Here is a 17,112-nt window from a genome sequence, read left to right on the forward strand (position 1 = left end):
CTGCCTTAAATGTACTGTAAACATAGATAATGGCCTTTGGTGGCAGAGATATACACTAGCTCCAGTAGGAATGTTTATAAATGAGTCTCCTTAAGTAAGGGCTGCAACACCTTGATTTCACAGGGAGGGGCAGCTTCTTCTGGAATTTCCATCAAAATATTACACCATAGGCAATACTTTAAAAGACAGCATTTTCTAGCAAACACTTTGGCATGTTAAACTAAACTGATACAACATCTGCATGAGGGCTCTACTCACAACAGGAATAAACATACTGCAGTGAGTTCTAGACCATCTAGCTTTAACGACTGCATTATGAAGACAGTATGATTAGGCTTCCCTGCCTTGAAACTGGCATCAGAATCTAGGAGTTGCTCCAGTTCATTCAATGCAGCCTTCTCCCCCTTTGGGTCCTTAAATCACACATTCCTTCATCCCTGACCAGTGGACAAGCTGGCTGGAAATGATGAGAGTTGGACTCCAAGAACAAAGTTGGGGAAAGCTGATGTAGTGAGTACTGCTAGACAATGCGGAAGAGTTTGTGCAGAACTCACCTCTGCAAACCAGTGCTCAAGATACTATAACATGCAGCCTGGCTCTCAACACTAAATCCTCAGGCTAAGTAAGGTCCAATATTATGCAAGATAACTTTAGATGCCAGGCAGCTTAGATTTCATGAGCTTTAGTCCCAATTTAACACATACTGAACAGTAGGACACATTTTCCATATTAAGAATTATGTGATTTCCATAAAGACAATATGCCTGGCCTGCTAGAAGTGAACCAAATTCTTGGGGGTGCATTTAGATGTGGGGTTTATTGCATTAGTTTTCCTGGTTATGATTCTAGCACTTCTGTCTTGGTTTCTAATATTCTTTTTATACTGCATTACCTGTTGCATTCTGGAACTGTGGCTTTTTGATCAATATACTGCACACCCAAAAGGTGAGGTTTGAAATTGGATATAAAATAGTCTGCCATAAATGGTTGTTCTTATATAAAAATTGTAACAAAACGAACATCTCATTCAAACTACATTTGTCTATTTTATGGAGCTTTATTAGCACTAAGGTAAAAGGTAAATGACCCCTGGACAGTTAAGTCCAGTCAAAAGTGACTATGGGGTTGCAGCGCTCATCTCACTTTCAGGCAGAGGGAGTCGACGTTTGTCCGCAGACAGCTTTCCAGGTCATGTGGCCAGCATGACTAAACCAGTTCTGGCGCAACAGAACACTGTGACGGAAGACATTGAGTGCATGGAAACACTGCTTACCTTCCCTCCGCAGAAGTACCTATTTATCTATTTGGTGTGCTTTCAAACTGCTAGGTTGGCAGGAGCTGGGGCAGAGCAACAGGAGCTCACCTCGTTGTGCTGATTCAAACTGCCGACCTTCTGAAAAGCAAGCCCAAGAGGCTCAGTAGTTTAGACCACAGCGTCACCCACGTCCTGCACTAAGGTAAAAGGTAAATGACCCCAGTCAAAGGTACCCACAAACCACAGTTCAGCCCAGCCACATCTTGACATCAACCTCTTGGGCCAGTGGCAGTGGTAAATAGATGTGCAGACCAGAGGTTCCCCATGGCTAACCTGCAGCGACTTCTTCCAGGTCTAAACAGTTACCATTCAAAGCACAATCAATACCTATAATGTTGAATATAGCAGCAAGTCCAGAGAAGTTATTTTTGCTTGTTGAAGCACACTGCAAGCTCAGTTCATGGGTGTAACTCAACACTTGATATCTCTGAACTAATTTGTTTGTGTTTAATGTTATGTTCTGCTCTGATCGGTACATGTATTGTATTGATAAATTGTGTGGCTGGGACCCACACACATGCTTGGTAGGATGGGATGTTTGACTAACAGCAGGTCTTCGGTCAAAGAAAATTTGGGAACTGGGGTTGGAGAGGGTGGAGAGAGAACAGAGAGAATAAAAATTGAAAAACTGCAAACATATTTTCAAATAATTGCCAACAAAATCTCTAATTGCAACTGGCGGCATCACAGGTTGAAAGGGTGGTTTCCCAAGACCTTAATTTACCACAAGGTCACTTTGGGCAGACACTGTCACTATCTTTTACACAGTGTTTTCTTATGTCATTATTGATCAGGCCATAGCTCAGTAGTAAGATAACATGGTTTGCATCCTGAGTTCAATCCCTGGTACCTCCTAGTGTGGCAGAGAAAGACTCCAGTCTGAAATCCCACAGAGCTGTTCCCAGTTGGTGTAAACCAAGATAAATAACTTGTGGACATCCAGGTGTTGTTGGGCTACTTTCTATCATCTCTGACTATTGGCCATGCTGGCTAGGGCTGATGGCAGCTGGACTCCCAACAACATCTGATGGTCACTTAGATGTTTTCAAACACCTAACTACAGTATATTAAGACTGCAGTAACATGACAATAAGGACCGGTGGCAATGGGATCTTTCCACAGTCTATAAAATGGCAGCAACTTATTTCTTAGCATAGTCTCCAAACAAGTATAAGCAAACAGGGAAATATTAATAACAGGGATGGAAAGTGTTACATATGACTATGTTTTTTTCTAACAACAACAGCCATAATCAAGCAACAAGATCAGATACATTCACTCTCTTTTCACAGCCATTGCTTAATTTACATAGCAGATATTTGATCTCAACTTCTGAGGCCAAAGTGGTTGCGAAATCAGAAACATTAAACCCCCTTTAAGGAAGGCTTTGTGAAAAACTGCAGGTCACCCTGTGTTCATTTGAGTTAGTTCTAAAAAGGCAAAGAAGTGCAGAAAGATAGACTCACTCAAGATGCAGGTAAATACACTAGTAAAGACAGGTCAAGAACAAGAAAAGGCAAGCACCAGAAAAGAGTGAAGAAAGCTGTTGTAAACAGCTCAAAGCACAGAATTAACAAAGCAAACTTTTACGTTACAAGAAAGAATAGACACGGCAGCAAGATGAAGTGGTAGATGCATAAAGGTGAAGTTGAAGTGGGAAAGGGGAGGGGGAATCCTCAGAAAGGAGATTGCTGCTGGAGGCAAGTTCATATGCATTATTTTGTGCAAACACATGAAGCCGCTTTATCTCCAGTCATATCAGAACACTGGTCCATTTTGCTCAGTACTGTCTACTCTGACTGGCAGCAGGTCTCCAAAGTCTCAGGCAAAGGTCTCCTCCAAGTCCACCTGGAACCCTCTTAAACTGGAGGCCCTGGGGATTGATTGTGGGACCTTCTGCATGCAAAGCAGATGAGCAGGGGCAGAAGTGGCATTCATCATTCATTAAGTAAATGCAATCCCTTCTCTCCAAGGACGACGATGAAGCAGACGACTACCTCTGCTAGTAAAAAGGAATGCTCAGTTATTCCTTAAGCTGTGTTTGTAATGTTCAGGACACAGTTGGAAGGAGGTTTGTTGACATATTTGTTCCTTGTAGCTATGGTGCTGTTGTACCATCTGACGGAAGGTGTCATGAACTGTCACTGAAACATCTTTGAGTGTTGCCCACACATGCCAAATATGAGAGCCACGTTCAGGGTCTACATCAGTCACACAAAAAACAAGGCATCCAAAGACAGATAATATGAAAGCGGCTGGCGCTTTTCACTCTCACACCCTTAAAACAACCATGTTTTCAAGCTTGTGCACACACAAATGTCTGCTCCACCTGCTATCACCCTTGCATCCCCCCCTTTAACATAGCACTCTTATTGTTTCTCCCCTCCATTAACAAGGAATGACAAATCGTTCTTTTCCAGGAAATATGAACACCATTGAAGCAAGGGTGAATTTAATATAAAAACACACACCACTGAATCAGATATTAGGGCAAGGTTTTTATATCACACAAAGCACACACAAAACCACAAACTGCAGCAAACTGAAGACAACTGGATGTTCTGAGGCAACAGCTGGGATATTTTCTTTCTATATCTATCGTTACTTCGAGTCCACATGCACGATCATCTTTAGCATATGAGCCAACTCCTGGGGCCGTGGGGGCTTTGGCCCCCACAATAAAATATTTGCCCCCCCCCCAAGTTGATGGGCATGCACCATTTGATTGATTATGTGGGGCAGGGCTTACCTGGGCCCCCACAATATTTTATTCAAGTTAGCACCCCTTATCTTTAAGAGGCAGGTAGGAAAGTGACCGATACCCTTTAATTTTGTTTCAGTTTGGAGTGGGTAGTTGCAAATATCCAGGGGCCAAATGAAGGTACACCAGTCGCTTCCTGCCAACCATTTTTTTAGAAAATTGGGAGTCACCTTTAACCATGGTTTAAAGTTATATCTGCAAAGATGTTAACCATAGTTCATGCTGCCCATGGTTCATCTCTTAGCTAGAGGTTGAAAGTGAAGCCTGGACATGGTTTGCAAAGAGATGTTGTTTTGGTAGAAGAGCCGTCATCTTGTTGCTGCTGCCGAAGGCAGTCATCAACCAAAACATTTTGGACAAGTGATTGTTTCACAAGGACTAGTACAATGGATAAAGATTTATATTTCAGGATTGTTTTGAGGGTTTGCCTCTTCTTTTGTTTCCTCAGTCACACCTTTCCCCAACAAACCATCAAGAACAGCTTGACACTGCAGGTTTCAAAGCTCACCAATATTGCCCTGAATTTTTTACTTCCAAAGTATTTAGATGACCACTTATCATCCACTGTTTTTGAGAATGAGGTTAATGGTTAAAAAAGAAAGGGAAAATAGAAAAAGAAACAAAACCTATCCATGCCCCCTCAGTTTTTTACTGCTACAATTTAATTGTGGTGAGCAACATTATAGAAGATATTCTGTAACTATTAGTTCAACCTATTCTTTTAGAAAACATCAGGAGGTTCAAACATTAAATGTCAGAAACAGATAAAGTTAGGAGTGAGTTGGTCCCTTTCACTGGACCAACATTATTGGGGGGCAAGGGTAGCAAGCTTTTGGGTTATACAGAGCTGTTCCGTAGGTAAGGTCTTGCAACCTGATGCTGAGCCTTTCCCCAGCAATTTGAGACTAACCATATAAGGAAAGGATAATATTTCCAGCCAGATTGTCACCCAGTTCCAGACACAGGATTGAATTTCTGCTGGGCGGGTCAAGCCAAAACTGACAGGAATCTACCAGGGTCAAGGAAATGGTCAATGGGTTTGTCACTTGACAGTGCTATGGTTGCCATCTTGATCTCAGCAGTCAGCACAAATTGCTATAGGAACCATTGCTACTCTTCCCTCCAGCTGCAGTCTGAGAGAGAGAGAGAGAGATTAGTAGGTTCTGCTCGATGTCTCTTTCCTGGTGTTTGGCAACTTCCTGCTGATGAGTCTGCAAGAGCTACTGTGCCAAGAAGTTATCATGTTGCTTCACTAACACAACCATATGAAACACATACATCCAAAAGTACTAGTAGTAGCAGCTGGTCAGTTTCTAAATAGTTCAATATACTTAATTCAACCCTTTCTGCACTCAATATTTTCATCTAAATAGGGCATTACTTTTGTTTTATATTGTGCAGTTAAAAAAAAAACCCTCATGAAGCGTTGGAGCAAATTAATCACTATTAATATTTTATCGTTTATGACCACTGAATTGACATGTCAAATGCCCTCCACTTTGAATGCACATATTCAAAGGGCTGGCCAGCAGGACATACGTACATATATTGTACATATATACATATATAGGTAATGGTAAAGGACCCCTGGACGACTAAGTCCAGTCAAAAGCAACTATGCAGTGTAGCGCTCATCTTGCTTCAGGCTGATGGAGCCAGTGTTTGTCCACAGACAGCTTTCCAGGTCATGTGGCCAGCATGACTAAACTGCTTCTGGCACAATAGAATACTGTGACAGAAGTCAAAGCACACAGAAATGCTGTTTACCTTCCCTCCTCAGTGATACCTATTTATTTACTTGCACTGGCATGCTTTCAAACTGCTAGGTTGGCAGGGGCTGGGTAGAGCAACAGGAGCTCACCCTGTTGCGGGGATTCAAACCACCAACCTTCTGATTGGCAAGTCCAAGAGGCTCTGCGGTTTAGACCACAGCGCCACCTGCATCTCTATACATATACATATGTATATACATACACAAAAGCCTGGTCACCAGAACTAGTAAAAACAGAAGATCAGAAGATCCAACATATTATCTGCACTCATCTGGGCGAAAGCAGCTGGCAGGGCCAGGCAGAGAAAAATTGTGAAACAGCTGGGAAATGCAAGGCACTTTTGAGCACGCTGCAATGTAATCCAGAATAATGCTACACGCTTGCAGGCACACACACCATGAAGCAGGAGCTGGAAGCAGCCAAACACAAGCCTGGCGCATGGACTGCAGCTGCCCTTTATTTCAGACCTAAACACAAGTGGATACAAGTGGGGCTTGCAAACCAAGTTGACTTCATCTAAAGCATCTGAATTCCTTATGAATTCCGTCTTCCTGAATACCAGCGTCTGAATTTTTATTTACCTAGAAAAACTAGAAGTATCTGAGAGGTGGCAGAGCTTAGGGTGTGTGTGTGTGAAAGGCATGCTTTGCATTGTTTTAAGGTTCCAAATGAAAAGACTGGCATGTCCAGTTGAAACTGTCAGCTATATACCAATAACCACGATGACTTGAGGCAGACAAACCCAAGTTCAACTCTTCAATTTCTACCTCTTAGCCCATGAGCTGCCGAAGGAAGGTGGGATAAGATGCAATCAATCAAATAAACAGTGCAAGGTATCGGGACCAGGGAAGCCTTGGAAATGGTCAGCATGTGTTGCATAAGAACATAGGGAGCTGTTTTACACCAAATCCCACAACGGGTCCAATACCAATACTGACTGGCAGCCACTCTCCAGGTTTCCAGACAAGGCCTACATGGAGATGGTGGGGCTTGAACCAAGGACCACCTGTGTGCAAGGCTCTGCCACTGAACTACTGAGCTGCAGCCCTTCGCTTTGTAAACTACGGGTACTATAGATGAATCCTGAACTGAAAAATAGATTTAGGGCTTGTCCAAGCCAAAGCAGGACATCTCTGAAGTGCCCCCAGCTGAAGCAGGGACTTCCAAAGCAGTTTGAGGTTTGTTTTTGTTTTTTTTAAAAAATGCTGGTGTCTGCAAAAATTGAAATAATAATAATAATCCACATTAGGAAAACATTAGGTTGGTGGGGAAAGGAGGTGACTGACAAATCTAGTTTCTAACCAGTGGGATTGATTTTACCAGGGGTCTCAAATCTTCGTGCTTTGGGGAAGGGATGTTGAACTAATGCATCACCCTGATCTGATCTGGTCTGGTCTGTGCTCTTTGCTAGTTCTTTGAGCAGTGCTCACTTGGAAAATACTGGGCATTCAAGCTCTCCGGCATCTCTGTCACATGTCCACATATCCACTCCTGCCAAATGAGCTTTGCACCTAGTTTCTGTAAGTCTGGAGTCTTTTACTGTGTCAACTGAGTAGGAACACTGAAGCTGTTTTTTCATACAGCATAACTCCATAGTTCATGCACCCATCCTTCTGAAAATGTGAAGATAAATTCCCAAGGGGGCAACTCTGCAAGGTATTTTCCTTTTTTCTTTCTTTTCTTTTTTTGCCAGAAAACCACAAGGAGAGAAGTGAAGGCCTTTTTCATTCCCACCCTCAAATATCAATTTAAGAATGATCAGTACAAAACCCCCTAGATCCATTTGTCTGCAATTTGGCAGGTTTCTTACTTAGTCTTACTTTAACAATGTATGCCATTCTTATACCATTTGCCCATGAAACAATAGAGATTAAATGAATTGTTTTTTAACTGTCCCCCAACTCTAAATGCTACCCTTTTGAAAAACAATTAAAGCTACCCTTCTGAAGTTTTTCAGGATTCATCTCCTCAGAAGGGGCTGCTACATCTTAAAATTTAATCTAATTATGGAAAGAAAGAAAGTAAGTTTAAAAAAAACACAAAAAACCCCCACTATAATTATGAAAGGGGAATGCAAAAAGCTTATTCTTACCAATTAGGATTCAGCTTTGACCCAAAGCGAAATTAGACACCCACCAAATCAGTTCAGCACAAATCTGGTGTTTTCTAAAGTACCAAATCAGGCTCAAAACCAAATCTTGCTGTCAGTGCACATCCCTAGTTGTAACATGTAAGGAAGGTTACTGAAAAATGGCATTAAGATCAAAATAGCTGTTGGTTAATAAGATAAACCCCACAGTTGGGCAATAATGATTTGCGGGGTCAACCAAGGCATCACAAATGTGTTCCAGATACAAATAAAAAAATGACACTCATCAACATTTATATTTGAATTTGAAATGTGTATGTTTCACTTGATTCCTTGTAGTTTCTGGCCAACAATTAAAATTAATTCACCTTTCCTTGGTGCAATTAATTGTACAGCATCTTTGTAGTCCTTCTTCCCTCCCTAAGGATGAGGCCTCAACTTTCATTCCATTCCCCTCTTATAAAGACTTTTTCTAATTTAGAAGCAGATATGATTTTACTGCACTAATATACTGTACTACATTTCAACTTAAATCCACACAGAGGTGCTATAGCTGATATGGCACTCTTAAGAAATGCAGAGGAACAATCCACAATATCTAAGAACTTATCCTATCCCAGCACACAAAAAGCCTAATAATTTACAATGTTGCCTTTGTGCCTTAAAGGCTTGGGGAGAAAGAGATAACTGCTGCCCCTTTTAAAACAAACAAAAAAGAACAGCGTGTACATACTTTTAAAAATTAAATTCTTATGAAATGTGCTTTCCTGCTAAATAATATAAAAACAATCAGACAGGCCCCTTTCAATCCACATCACATGTGAACGATAATGTTTTCTTATTAAGATTTGGAAGGTTTAAAAACAGCTTCCAGCAAAACATCTGTTGCACAATAATTGCGATAAGAGGGAGCAGAAATATCCAGGGAGATTAGGACGAAGGCCACCTTTTCGTTTGGAAAAACGTGTTCAGTTTGAGTTGCAACCCTGCTGGAGTAACACCACCTTCTACACAAAAGATTTCAGCAGAGTGTTTTGTGCTGCTTATTCCAGCAACATAATAATAATAATAATAATAATAATAATAATAGCATGATCTAGAAGGGGGGCACCTTTCCCTCTAATGATATTACTCCAGGAGCAGACACTCACATGGTTCAGAAGGAAGAGGATTTGCATCACAAAAGCTACATTAAGCACTACGAAGCCCCTGAAATACTGGTTGCCACACCTCTAGAAATGATAATAAGCAGCCAGAAAATGTGCAGAAAATGGACTAGAGGAATTCTCCCATGTGAAAATCTTATGTCTGGGCTCTTTAGTTTTTAGGGGGGAAGGTGAGTAAGAAGGTACATGATATAGGTTTACAAGATTACGCACAGCATGGATAAAGAGAAGTTTTTCTCCCCTTTCTTATAATACTGGGTTCAAGGAGTTGGGTAGTAAGAGATTCAGGAAATACTTCTTTTCACAGTACATAGTTAAACTATGGAATTTGTCACCCCAAGGTGTAGTGATGGATGACTGTAACAATGGGATGAGACAACTTCATTTGTTGCTTCTGGTCATGGCGGATACATGTTGCCACCAGAATGCAAGTGGGAGAGAATTACAGTGGTACCTCGGGTTACAGTTTCAGGTTAAGAATGGACCTCTGGAACGAATTAAGTACTTAACCCGAGGTACCACTGTATTGCAGTCAAGTCCTGCTTGTGGGCCTCCCATAGGATTCTGGTTGGCCACCATGCAAACAGAAAACTAGACAAAATGTGCCCTTGGTCTGATGCAGCAGACACAGCCCTTCTTTAAGGCCACTTTTAAAAAATAAAGAAAAAGTAAAGCGTCATCTTACAGATCGCTTGAAAGATGAAATCATTTCTGCATCCCATTTGAATTGCTTCACCGGATCGTGCCATTGCAACTATCTAACTCAGTATCCTGTTTCCAACACTGGCTTGTCACTCTCTAGAAGCCCAGAAGCACAACGTGAAACCAATGGCCTTCCCTTATTTGTCTCCAACCTTTAATCCTCAACACTGTACTGCCTCTGAACATGTCGCATCTGAGATTACCTCTCAGGTGCCAGCTCAGAAAAAGTTGTATTTTAAGTCCTGGAGGCATGGTTTACCAACTATAATTAAACAAATGTAATTAAAAGTATATTTCTGTATATAAACTCATGCTGCATTAAGGAAAGCTTCAGCACAAGCAAGAGTAATAACTCCAGGGTAAAGAAATTATGAATATTTTAAAGCTGGAGGAAAACTAGGGTGGGGATAGAGAAAAAAGGAAGAGTTTGAGAAAAATAACGACACCTGCATTTGCATGGAAAGATGTTGCTTGTTAAGTTAGGAACAAAAAGCCTGTGACACTCCAGATGTTGTTGAACTCTAACCTTCATCAGCTACAGCCAGCATGCCCAAGGGTCAAGGATGATGAGAGCCCAAGTCCAACAACATCTGGAGGGTAACAGCTTGATGCTCAGTTTCTAAAAGTCTGCAATCCTATGTACACTTAAAGGTAAAGGTAAAGGTACCCCTGCCCGTACGGGCCAGTCTTGCCAGACTCTAGGGTTGTGCGCTCATCTCACTTTAGAGGCCGGGAGCCAGCGCTGTCCGCAGACACTTCCGGGTCACGTGGCCAGCGTGACAAGCTGCATCTGGCAAGCCAGCGCAGCACACGGAACGCCGTTTATCTTCCCGCTGGTAAGCGGCCCCTATTTATCTACTTGCACCCGGGGGTGCTTTCGAACTGCTAGGTTGGCAGGCGCTGGGACTGAACGACGGGAGCGCACCCCACCGCGGGGATTCGAACCGCCCACCATACGATCGGCAAGTCCTAGGCGCTGCGGTTTTACCCACAGCGCCACCCGCGTCCCTATGTACACTTACTTTGGAGTAAGTCCCACTGAAGTGTGACTTACTTCTAACTAGATATTCATAGGTTTGAGCTGTAAATGATTTTGAACAATTCAATCTTCACCTGGATCTAAACTTAGCGCTACAGAATTGTAATAGTTCGAACTTCCTATTGCAAAGAGAACTGAGGAATTAAAAACAAACAGGATGTTAACAACGGAGAGAACAGTAACCCAACGCCCAGTTCAGCTCCATCCACAGCTAACTTCTAGCACCAATGTGCAAAATGAAGCAATCAGGAAGTGTCCACACAGCCTCCAGAGACGAAATATGAAACAACTGAAATTTTCACAAGATGCAAATCAACTTCACAAGTTGTAGCAACACATACAAAAGGTATTTAGAAAGGCTCTTGTGTTCCTGAATTTCATTTTCCATCATCCTGCTTTCAGGCAACTGATTATACCCTTGTTACTATCAAAACAGTAATCAACATTAACAAAATGTCAAGTTACATAACAACTTGAAGAGGAGCACACAAATGTGCCTATCTAACCAAGTGTTTTACTTTTAGGAAATGTTTGCTAGCACTGCAAGCCTTAATTGATTAATCAGTGCAACCAATTTTCATAAAAGTTGTAACCTGAGACCGCACTGTAGGTTTCTCCCAATCACAGCCTTACCTCCAGTTTCCAGAAAGGAGGGGCCGGCATGGGAAGGAGCTGTAAGGTGAACTGTTTCCCACAAAGCCATGGGCTCCCAGTGATGACCAGAGAAATGACAAGGAGCCAAACTGCAGTTGCTCTTATACCACTGAAAGCAAGGTGAGGGGAAAGCTGCAACTGCAACCCAACCTCTGACAGGTGTCCACTGAAGTCGCCAAGATCTCGCAAGGGTTTATTTCTGATTGTACCATCCATGTGCCAGATTCAAACAACTGGGGCATGCAGAAGAAGAAGAGCTTGGATTTGATATCCCGTTTTATCACTACCCGAAGGAGTCTCAAAGCGGCTAACATTCTCCTTTCCCTTCCTCCCCCACAACAAACACTCTGTGAGGTGAGTGGGGCTGAGAGACTTCAGAGAAGTGTGACTGGCCCAAGGTCACCCAGCAGCTGCATGTGGAGGAGCGGGGAATCGAACCCGGTTCACCAGATTACTAGTCTACCGCTCTTAACCACTACACCAAGCAGGCTCTCAGGAAGCCAATACAGAGCATGAGTGGGGAACACCTGTGGCCCTCATCTTTATTTCACACAGGTGAGAGGAGGCCCAAAAGAAAAAAAGAGGAAGGGAGAAATGGAAAGAGGAGCCAAAACAAATATTGTCAAGGGTGGGAGAATGCTCTCTGCATGCAATGAGCTCAGACCTTAGGGAAGAACTCTCTTGTCCTTCCCTTGGTACCCAGCTGGGCAGGAAGGAAGGAGGAAAAAGCTCTGACCCCACCAGCATGCAGTGCCCCAAATTAGGCCCAAGGGAATGCCACCCAGAAAAGATTCCCCAGCCCTGATATAGAGTAAGCATTATAAGATAGGAGGTGTCATCTGCGTCCTGCAAAGAGCAGATCATGGCAGGGATGCAACAGATGGTTGTCTTAGGTTCTGGAAGTCTCTTCCAAGGGAAGCCCATCTTGCCTTCTTCCTGCTGGCCTTTCAGCAGCAGGTGAAAATCTTGTTCAGACAAGTCTTTGACCTGGTGAAGTGCTTACAGTGGTACCTCGGGTTAAGAACTTAATTCGTTCTGGAGGTCCGTTCTTAACCTGAAGCTGTTCTTAACCTGAAGCACCACTTTAGCTAATGGGGCTTCCCACTGCCACCATGCCGCCACTGAGCGATTTCTGTTCTCATCCTGAAGCAAAGTTCTTAACCTGAGGTACTATTTCTGGGTTAGCGGAGTCTGTAACCTGAAGCATCTGTAATCTGAAGCGTCTGTAACCCAAGGTACCACTGTATTATTAAACTGCCTGGTGATCCGATCAGATTAAATTTAATTAATAATAATAAATTGTTTTATTCTGTTCTGCAATGTATAATAAACAATTATTGTTTAAAACATATTGACTGTCTTTGCATTTTTCACCCATAAGAGCCTAGCGAGGTTATGATGATCTCCTAGTGTTTGTTCAACTAGCTGCTGTTTTTATATATGTTGATAGTTCTGTTATTATTGAATTTTGTTTGGAATTGGATGTTGTATTGCTGCTAGCCACTTTGGAAAAGCAAGGCATGAAATGTAAACAGAATACATACAGATGGCTTTGCTTTGGGGAATAAGGGTTTGCCTGCAGAACTTGGAGGGGGGGCTTTCAATGAAATCTGTACACATTTTATGTAATTTCCTGCTCTGAGCTGTTCAGGTTTAGGCAGGCCACATATCAACAAAACAAACAAGTGGGCAAGCAGGGTCTCTGGGCCTTGGATCTCTTGCAGAACCTGCTGCAAGTCAAGTTGTACATATCAGTCACCTCCCTACAAACACTAGTAGTGATGAAAAGATTCCAAAGAAGTGAGCCTTCCCTTTTATATTTTATCAAATGTTATTTCATTTTCTTCCGGAGTGAAGTGACAGACCTTCCAGATGTTACTGGACTCCAATTCCCATAAACACCAACCTACATGATGGATGGCAGGAAGAGATCATGGGATGAGGTGCAGAGATACTTCTCTTTCATCTTCCAGAGGAATATGAATTATATTCCAGAATAAAACATTTGGTTGTCGATACTGCTGTTCTGTTGTTATGGCTTATGCTGTTTTATTTGATTGCTGCATTTCAGAGTTGTATTGTGTTTTCAGTTATTTGTTTGCAGTTTTGTTAGTATGAGCCACCTTGATTATTAGGAAAGCAGGTTGAAAAATAAACATTTAAAATAAAGTTTTGGTCAAGGGAATGAACTCCAGGTCAGTAGGAGCAACACTGGGAAAGTTTTCATCATCCTTTGACTGGTGTAGAATTCAGCAACCAAGTTGCTCACCAGGGCAAGACGGTTTGAGCATATAATACCAACCCTTGCCGCCACTTAGTTTCCGGGCCCAATTCAAAGTGCTGGTTTTGACCTATAAAGCCTTAAATGGCTTGTGTACACAATACCTCAAGGACCTCCTCTCCCCATATGAACCAACCAGACCCTGTGACCACCATCTGAAGCCATTTCATGTGTCTCCTTCATGAGAGGTCTGGAAAGTGGCAACGCAAGAATACACTTTTTCTGTGGTGGCTCCCCACTTGTGGAATTCTATTCCCATGGAGGCCCTCCTGACACCTTCATTGCATCTTTATGTGCCAGGCAACAACATTCTTCTTTTCCTGGGACTTTGCCTAATTATGGTGATCTATGGCATTTCCAACTGTTATGAGTTTTTGTGGTTTTGTATTGTAAACCACCCTGTGACCCTCAGATGAAGGGCAGTATAGAAATTAAATAAAAATAAAAAATAAGTAAAACAGGGATGGGAAATCTGTGGCCTTGCAAAGGACATTGGACTACAACTCCCATCAGCTCCAGCCAGCATGGGTGATAGTCAGAGATGGCGACTGCTGAAATACAGCAACTTCTGGAGAGTATCAGATCCCCACCCCGCTTCACATAAAGTGGGGGCTGCCAATGTTTGTGGGGGGCCTGTGGGCACAACTACAAACCACAGACTCTGTCATGGGTACCACATATCCTCTGTAGCTGAACACACACCAAAACCTGTTCTATTGGCTACAAGAGAAATGCTTATTTCAAACCTAATTTCAGTGAGGTAAGGGCAGTGGAGTGGACCTACAAGCACCAGGGAAGGCCCCTGTGGGAACATATGCTTTATATTATAAGGCATTTGCCATGAATTTTATTGAGAACCCCAACATTCTGCAGAATAATCATGTGTAGCCCAGTTAACAAATTATGCAAAATGAGAATCAAGTGTTTTTCATGGTCTGCCCTCTTCCCAAGAGCTACCTGGGTATTTTCAAATCCCGCTATTTTAAAATACCCATCTCCAGCCACACAAGGCTAGCAGATCATGAAGAATTTCAACCGAGCCTTCCAAAGTTATTTTTTATAATCTACAGAGAGGGTTGGTTTTTTTCCTTCCCTCCCTGGTTTCAGCTATGCAATCCCAGTACCGGCAGCCTGAAAGGATACAGTCAAAAAAAAGCTTTACTGCTTGGTTCATTCTAAATGTATATAAATTAGCCAATTAGAGTGAAGCTCATGTTCCAATAGGAGATGCCTCGCCATATTTGAGTGCCCTTTAACCATTATAGAAGCAGAGGGAGAAAAATACCAAACCGAGGGATGAACTTTGTGGTTAGGGGGTGAAGACATCAATCAGGAAAGTTGGCTTGAAGCAAGACTGAAATCTAGGAGACACTGCAAGCCTACGCATGTTCAGAAGCAAGTCTCACTGACCTCAATAGGGCTGATTCCCAGGTAAGTCGATCAGGAATTGCAGCCTAAATGAGAACTCCCTATCCTTTGCCCTGCCAATAGTGAAGGAAAACTAATGCAAACCTAAGCAAAGGATTGTTTACCACAAAAAAACTAGTTCCATCAATTGAAGTAGTCTTCCCAAGTTCCCCCTCCCTCTACTGCTCAATTCTCTGTATGAAAGTAAAAAAAACCACACCAGCTAGAGGCGAACTATAGAAAACAGTAACTTTGACAAGCACTGTGACAAATTGGCTTCAGAAAAGAAACATTTCAGATCTAGAACCCACCCACCTTTCACATCGGCTACAACTCCTTTCACAGCTGCTACAGCCTGCAGAAGGTCTTGAGAGAAGCAATTAGTCCTGAACTAAGACAAGACATTCAAAGGCAGCCGGAAAGTAATTGAGCAATTCAACAGAGTCATGCAGGAGGTGACCCTGGACCTGCTCTGCAGATCCCCTTCCAGAAAGGGAGACTTACTCAGCTTAGAGATTCGCGGAAGCAAGAAAAGCCTTTGTAACCCTCGCGAAGCCCCAAGTGGAAATATGAGCAGATCCTTTCAATGCCTTTCTGAGCCACACTCGCCAGGTAGCGGAAGGACTCTGCTCACTTGCAGAGCGAAAAGCTCTGAACCTCTCCTCCTCTCCAGAACAGAAGTGGGCGTCGGGAGTTTTCCTCGAAGCAACTCGGCGTCCAGAAGAAAGACTTTGTTTGCACACCCAGCTGTCAACTATAAGGAGGCGCTGCTGTTACTCGGGTTTCCTGGGGGGGGGGGGGAGCCCGCTGTGAAAGCAATTACGCAGCTGCTTCATGAGGACTAGCGCCTTAGGAAGCCACGTTTACTCCAGAGCTGCTTCTCTCGCAGGGCTCCCGCCGCCTCGGAAGCCGAGCCGGCTGCTTGGGAGAGAGCAGCTTCGCCTCCAGCGCAGGGTCTCCCCCAGCCCGAGGGCTCTCGGCGGCAGCTGGCGAGGTTACACAACGAGGCACAGCCTGAAGCCTCCTCCGCCGCCCCCACCCCCGGCCCCGCTTCGGCGCTGCCTTCTCAATGGACGTTTGTAGCCGAGCAGCTTCTGAGGCGAGCCGCTTCCCGTCCTCGCCGAGAGCGCCTGCCGGCTGGTTGGCTGTGTTGTTGCGAAGGGAAGGGAAAGGCCAAGAGTCGTGACCTTTCGCTCCTCTTTCCCCCTACTCCACCCTCCCTCGCTCCCTCTTGTCCCCTCAGAAGGGCTCGTCCCCAACCTGCCCCCCCCCCGTTTGCCTCTCCCCCCGCCTCCTGCCGCCACAGAGTCCCCGTTTCGCTCCTGGCGTCGCCGGCGGCAGCCAAACGCGCGTCGGGGGTCGCTCCCAGCCCGCCTTTCTTACCTCGGGGCTCGCGGGGCGCCGCCACCGAGGCGCCGCCACCTGCCTCTCCTCAGCTCCCGGGAGCGCCTGGCCGAGGGGAAGGCAAGAGCGCAGAAGTTCCCAACAAAGGAGAGAAAGTTCGCCGCCTTCTGCTGCTGCTGCCGCTAAGCGGGCGAGGAGAGCGAGCAGCTGGCGGGGGGCGGGGAGGGCGCGCGGGCGCCCAATGAGAAAGTTCGGCTCGTGCGAGAGCCGCCGCCGCTGCTGCTGCTGCCGGCCGGGCCTGGCTTGGCTCGAGGGGGAGGTTGCTGCTGCTGCTGCTGCTGCTGCTGCTGCTTCGGCGGCCGCCAGCGAGAGCAAACCCCACGTCTGTCTGAGGGCGCCTGCACGGGAAGGCGCGCGCTGGAATGGCTCCTGGCTGGGACGGAAGGGGAGGGCTGTGGGTGGGGGAGCCGCCCTCCGCGCCGCCGGCGACACAAGTCGGGGTGTGGGGGGGCGAGCGCCGAGGCCGAATCTCTCCCTCGCGGCGGGGGCGAGCTGCGCGGCTCCCCCCGCGCCCGGCGGAGG

At 44.5% G+C, this 17,112-nt stretch overlaps 1 protein-coding gene across 2 annotated transcripts in view; it reads right to left on the reverse strand.

Annotated features, from left to right (window-relative positions):
* SVIL (supervillin) overlaps window positions 1-16,821 on the reverse strand; it is a 143,991-nt gene extending 127,170 nt beyond the window's left edge. For both annotated transcript variants that reach the window (XM_080975248.1, XM_080975249.1), the window contains exon 1: window positions 16,570-16,821. The gene's annotated coding sequence lies outside the window, so the exon portion shown is untranslated. The remainder of the gene's footprint in view (window positions 1-16,569) is intronic.
* Between the last annotated feature and the right edge of the window lie 291 nt (window positions 16,822-17,112).

This window comes from Podarcis pityusensis, assembly GCF_964106645.2.
Source record: "Podarcis pityusensis genome assembly, chromosome: 12".
Classification (NCBI taxonomy): domain Eukaryota; kingdom Metazoa; phylum Chordata; class Lepidosauria; order Squamata; family Lacertidae; genus Podarcis; species Podarcis pityusensis.